This window comes from Oncorhynchus keta, chromosome 24, assembly GCF_023373465.1.
Source record: "Oncorhynchus keta strain PuntledgeMale-10-30-2019 chromosome 24, Oket_V2, whole genome shotgun sequence".
In the NCBI taxonomy this organism is placed as follows: domain Eukaryota; kingdom Metazoa; phylum Chordata; class Actinopteri; order Salmoniformes; family Salmonidae; genus Oncorhynchus; species Oncorhynchus keta.
Genome location: NC_068444.1, coordinates 49,021,513 through 49,027,512, shown reverse-complemented (window position 1 = coordinate 49,027,512; position 6,000 = coordinate 49,021,513).

Genomic DNA, 6,000 nt, shown 5'->3' with positions numbered 1-6,000 from the left:
AACTACCACTCCTGCTTTCGCCAGTTGTTCGTGTCTTAGATGAGTGGTTATCCATACTGCGTCATCCGAGCGTCTCACCTGTATTCCTGACCTGCAGGTCAACATGTGCAGCCACTCTGGATTAACTACTCTGGTGGACATACCTTTTTAAGTTGTGCAACGTCTACCGTTATATCACCGTCTACTTTGATCGTGTTTGCACTGATCACGGCAATTACCTGGCGTCTTTTTCCATATTTTTTGGGGATTACTCTATTCCCCGTGTCAGCTCCTGGTCTTAATCCTAATCCAGTCTCCCACCTGTAACACACAAGGCATAGGGGAGACTGCGCATTAGCTATTTCCATCACTGTGCTGATGTTGGGTAGTCCCATCAATTCTCTTGGGCTAGGCCCTGTGTCTGTTGGAGTTAAGTTCATTTCCACACAGGCCTGTGCCAACTTAGGTCCCCAATCTTTCTCTGCCTTCCATAATCCTAGGGTCGTCTTTAATTTCCCTATGGTCCTCTCGGCACAGCCATTGGCCTGTGGGGTGTAAGGGGGGGAGTATATGTGTGCGACCCCATGGTCCACACACTACTCCTCCACCTTCTTATTCTTATACTGTCTTCCAGTATCGGTTCTAATGGATGGGAAAGGACCTAGAGCAAGGGTTAGAAGGTTAAGCATTTGCAACACTGGCACCGCATTGGATGAATTTGATGTGAGCACTATTGAGTATCCTGTAGCCATACACACCGCTACTATAGCGTACCTGTGCCCTAAGGAGGTTGCAATCTTCATAGGACCCATAGTATCTAATGATATCTGCTTCCATGGTGTGTTGCACTTAATGTGTTGACCTGCTATCCTGCCTAGGTTACTAACCTTTTGTTCTTGGCATATGATGCATTTCTTGCATATTTCTAATACTTCTTCTCTAGTATAGAAAATGCCCTCGTTTGTTAGCCTTTTCATGAATATTCGGGACCCCAAGTGGCCCCAATCCTCATGGAGTGCTCTCAGTTTGTCTTTTTCTCGTTTATAGAGAACTATTCTTCCCATTTGAACTAGTTAATCTACCTATTTATTGCCTAGTTGGTTAAAGTCTGCTTCTGCACTTACTGACTCGGCAGTGTGAGCCTTTTAATGACTTACCACTATGTCCATTTTATCCATTAACTCATGGATTTTCCTCCACTCACCCTCATATTGAATTGGCTTATTTTTGGTACCTCTGTACCCGTTATTCCGCCAAATCTTTTTATCTGAGGCCATAGCTCGCGCACAGTAATAACTGTCGGTCACTATTTCTATCCTTTTCAGGTTAGACCCTATACAGTGTAACAGTGCCTCCAGCATTGCCATTACCTCTGTTTTTTGGGCTGTCCCTGTTATTGTTTGACTCTGTTTGGTCAGAGTATCTCCTGTAGCTTTATTTTTCTCTATAAAGCCCCATCTGTTTTTTTTTCTGATTTCTCGCTTCCATCCGTAAACACCACTATATCACTGCGTTTTTTCTTTTGGTGTTTTATGCTTCCTTTGCCTTGCTTTAGGAGGTTCATCTTCTTGTTCCCAACCTTTGTCTGCTACAAAGAGTACTGCCTTGGTTCCTACTACATTTCTCCATTTGTCCCAGGTGGTGGTTGTCACCTCTAGCATTTTTTGTGTGTGGTTGTCTGCCCATAGCCTGTTTAGCTCCTGGTTTTTTATTATAATTTGTTGACCCTGAGTCAGTGATACTATCTTGTTCCAATATATTTCTAATCGGGCCATCTTGGCTCCTTCAGACGTATATTTCAACACTGGTTCCTTTAAGTGTTTACTGTAGCACTTCACTGTTCTCTCCGATCCTTCATTGGCCACTCATATGAACCCGTCCCTATCTATGTCCTCCCCTTCTAACTTTACAAATATCCATAGGGGCAGATCGGAGTTTCTTGGCTCATTAGTCTGGGCTACAGCTGCCATCTTTTTTTAACTTTATCCATGATTCAGTAATTTTGTTCAAATTATGGGCTCATTCCCATATTGCTTATGTGACAGCTCTAGTTGGTCATTTCGTCTAGTAATGCCTTTATAGCAATGCTTAGCTACCCTGCTATAGCCCGGTATGTGGTTACTAATATACCCTGACTTACCTAGGCATTTCTGCATCTCAATCACTGTTTGTGGCTTCTCCATTCTCTGCACTTCTCCATTCTCTTTCACTTTTTATCCTTTACTCGCAATTGCTGATTGTGAAACCGAGAAAGCTGACTTCCTTCCTGCCTATCTGGCATTTTGTCAGATTCAGTTTCCTGCCTGCAGTATTCCACTTGTTTAAGGCCTCTTTTGTGTCTGGCTATTTTGCATTGCTTCTCTGGCTTATGTACTCCTCCAATTCTTTTATGTGTGTTCTGACTCTCTCTATTTGGTCTGGAACAAAATATGGTTCATATTTATGACTCCCCTTACTTATAATTATTTAGCGTCCAATAAGCTGAGGAGATTTTCTTCTCCTTGTAGCATATTTATCCCTAAGTGGTTTATTATTTTCATATATTTTTTAAAGTCCATCCTGAAATTGTACCTTGAGGTGTCCACTCCTTTTTCGCTTCCGCATCTGCTTCCTGTTGCCGCAACTACTGACAGTACCAGATATGGTCTCTGTTTCCAAATATTGACTGACTGTCTCACTGTCTCCCTGTTTACACAAATGACATTTATAGAACTCAACATTTCTATGTAGTAATCTATAAAATAATTATATAGTTCAACTTAATTAACCCGATACTCTCAATGACTCTGGGTCACAACAGATGCCATATATTCTTGCCATCTTTCTACTATTTGAAGACAAACCTTCAAATGATTAGATAAGGCCAAAACGCTGCTAAACATAGCATATGTTTTCTGTACTAATGAAATCTCTCTTTCGGGAGTCCACTGTATTTTATCTAACAATAACCTGGGTTAATCTTAACTCAGTCTCATCAATAATTGTATATATATTGCATAGTATGGGATCCATTACCTACAGTACTTTATTATCCCTAAGAACTGCAACATATTTATTTTCAAAATGACATTTAAGGCTTATTAAATCACTCTTTTTCTACCTTCATCTTTTCTCTGCCCTGTTGGCTTGAAATATATCCTAAATATTTAACATAAGTCTTCCTGCATGGCTCTCAACATTACACTAGTGTCTCCTAGATTCGTTGGAGTCCCGTCTTGTAGCAGGGCCATTGCCATGGGGTACCAGGGCTGTGCATAGAAGGCCACTTTGCCACAATACACACTTACATCCTCTGGCCCCCTTCTTTTTCTGGAATGACCTTTTATTAGAACCCAATTTCCTATTACTACGAGGTCTGCCTGCCTTGACGGCGTTGAAAATAATTCTCTCCTGTTGCCATTTCTTCAACTTGAGGTTTGTATAAATGTCCTATTTAGTTATAAACTCTATAGTACTTTCTTATTTCTCAGGGATTTTTCCTCAAAGAGTAGACTCTAACTCGCCATTGCTCTTTACCTTGAGATTGTATTTAGATTTCCTATTTAGTTATAAACCCTATAGTACTTTCTTATTTCTCAGGGATTTTCCTCAAAGAGTAGACTCTAACTCGCCATTGCTCTTTACCTTGAGATTGTATTTAGATTTCCTATTTAGTTATAAACTCTATAGTACTTTCTTATTTCTCAGGGATTTTTCCTCAAAGAGTAGACTCTAACTCGCCATTGCTCTTTACCTTGAGATTGTATTTAGATTTCCTATTTAGTTATAAACTCTATAGTACTTTCTTATTTCTCAGGGATTTTCCCTCAAAGAGTAGACTCTAACTCGCCATTGCTCTTTACCTTGAGATTGTATTTAGATTTCCTATTTAGTTATAAACCCTATAGTACTTTCTTATTTCTCAGGGATTTTTCCTCAAAGAGTAGACTCTAACTCGCCATTGCTCTTTACCTTGAGATTGTATTTAGATTTCCTATTTAGTTATAAACTCTATAGTACTTTCTTATTTCTCAGGGATTTTTCCTCATACAACGCCCATAGTGACACTTACGCACTGTTAGCTTTACTTTCCCAAGGAAATAATACAATTTCAAAGTAGTTATACACTTTGAATAGAGACTGGTGTTTCTTAATTTCCACCTGTTCCAACAATTTCTAGTGAAGTTGATCAGTCTTCACGGGAAATTCTTAGGATTTAAGGGCTATTTGCCTAATCCTGTTATTGGAGGGGCCATCTGTTCCCTCTTGGTCAGCGGTCCCAGGTACGCACATTGCGAGCCTAGTGCTGAGTAGACCTGCCCTTTGCCTGCATATCATTTCCTGTTCTGTACCATTATTTTCTACCCTACTTTGCTCCTCATGAGCTGCCGTAGTATCTATGGTAGTTGCCATGGTTTTCTTTCTCTGGGTATATAGGTCCTTAACTTATTTAGTTTTCAGAGTATTTATTACTATCGGTGCCCCACGTTGGGCGCCAAGTGTCACGGTGCTGACTTTTGCCCAATGCCTGCAGCAAAAGCCTCTACCCCGTCCTCTGGCTGGGCAGAGTACTTTGGGACTTTAGTTACTTCGGTGTAACAAGGGCCTTGCCGTGCGGCCCTACCAACCCTTCTATTTATTCGTAATGGCCCTTCGCGTGAGTTGGGTTTGTTCCTTCGTTCACGTTGTCACTCCCTTATTGTCCGGTCTAGTATGAGGCCTTGGATAGATATACTCCTATTTAAATATTTATTAAGCGTTATGCGTTCCTCCTATATTTCCTTACCCTCAAGTTATCTTTACCTATGTATATATCAATACCTAATAACAACTCCTAGTAGTTATTATGCTCGTCAGCTAGTAGTCACTCGGACACTAGTATTGGTATATGTTTTGACTTCCTTAAAAAAATATATTATTGTCCACACAATGAAATATTCTTTAGTGCAATCACTTTAACCTATAACCAGGGTCACTTTCTGTTCAGTGAGAGTGTCAAAGGCGTTTGCTCTCCAGATCGTTAATCTGGCCTAGTTGTCAAAGTTTCAAGCTTTTATTAAGTCACTCTGTTTTTTGTCTTATACACATCATTACAATTCAATGGTTATACAGTTTCTCAATACAACAATAATGCTCAATCAATCCTTAATGCTTTAAGCTATGCCAGATAATATTGCAAAACTTTAAATGCATTAACACTTCTAACAATATTGACTAAATAGCGAAAATAGTTCAATTACCTTAAATGCTCAGTCCCTTGGTCACTTTCCCGTAATCGGTATTCTCGCAGCTACGGCGCTAGATTCCGAATTCTAATATCTTAATACACTTACAACTCTGTGTATGGACTCAATATATTGTAACTGGTATTTTGCTGTTTTTCCTTGTATTGCCAATCACATCTGTTTGATGTCTCACTGAGTGACCGCCACTTTGTCTGTATTCAAGAGGTGGTTAGACCTCTGTTTTTCTTAGACTCAGTCTCGGGTCACCAAGTTCAACCAAGTATATTCAGATCGTGATCCAATAAGTACATAGGCAAAATAATCCAATCCTCTAATATTGTTCTAGTCCAACAAAAAGCGTATATCCTAATACTAGTAACTTACAACTCTGTGTATAGACTCAATATATTGTAACTGGTATTTTGCTGTTTCCTTGTATTGCCAATCACATCTGTACCTGATGTCTCACTGAGTGACCGCCACTTTGTCTGTATTCAAGAGGTGTTTAGACCTCTGTTTTTCGTAGACTCAGTCTCGGGGTCACCAAGTTCAACCAAGTATATTCAGATCGTGATCCAATAAGTACATAGACAAAATAATCCAATTTTCTAATATTGTTATAGTCTAACAAAAAGCGTATATCCTAATACTATTCACTTCCAACTCTGTGTATAGACTCAATATGTTGTAACTGGTATTTTGCTGTTTCCTTGTATTGCCAATCACATCTGTACCTGATGTCTCACTGAGTGACCGCCACTTTGTCTGTATTCAAGAGGTGTTTAGACCTCTGTTTTTCTTAGACTCAGTCTCGGGG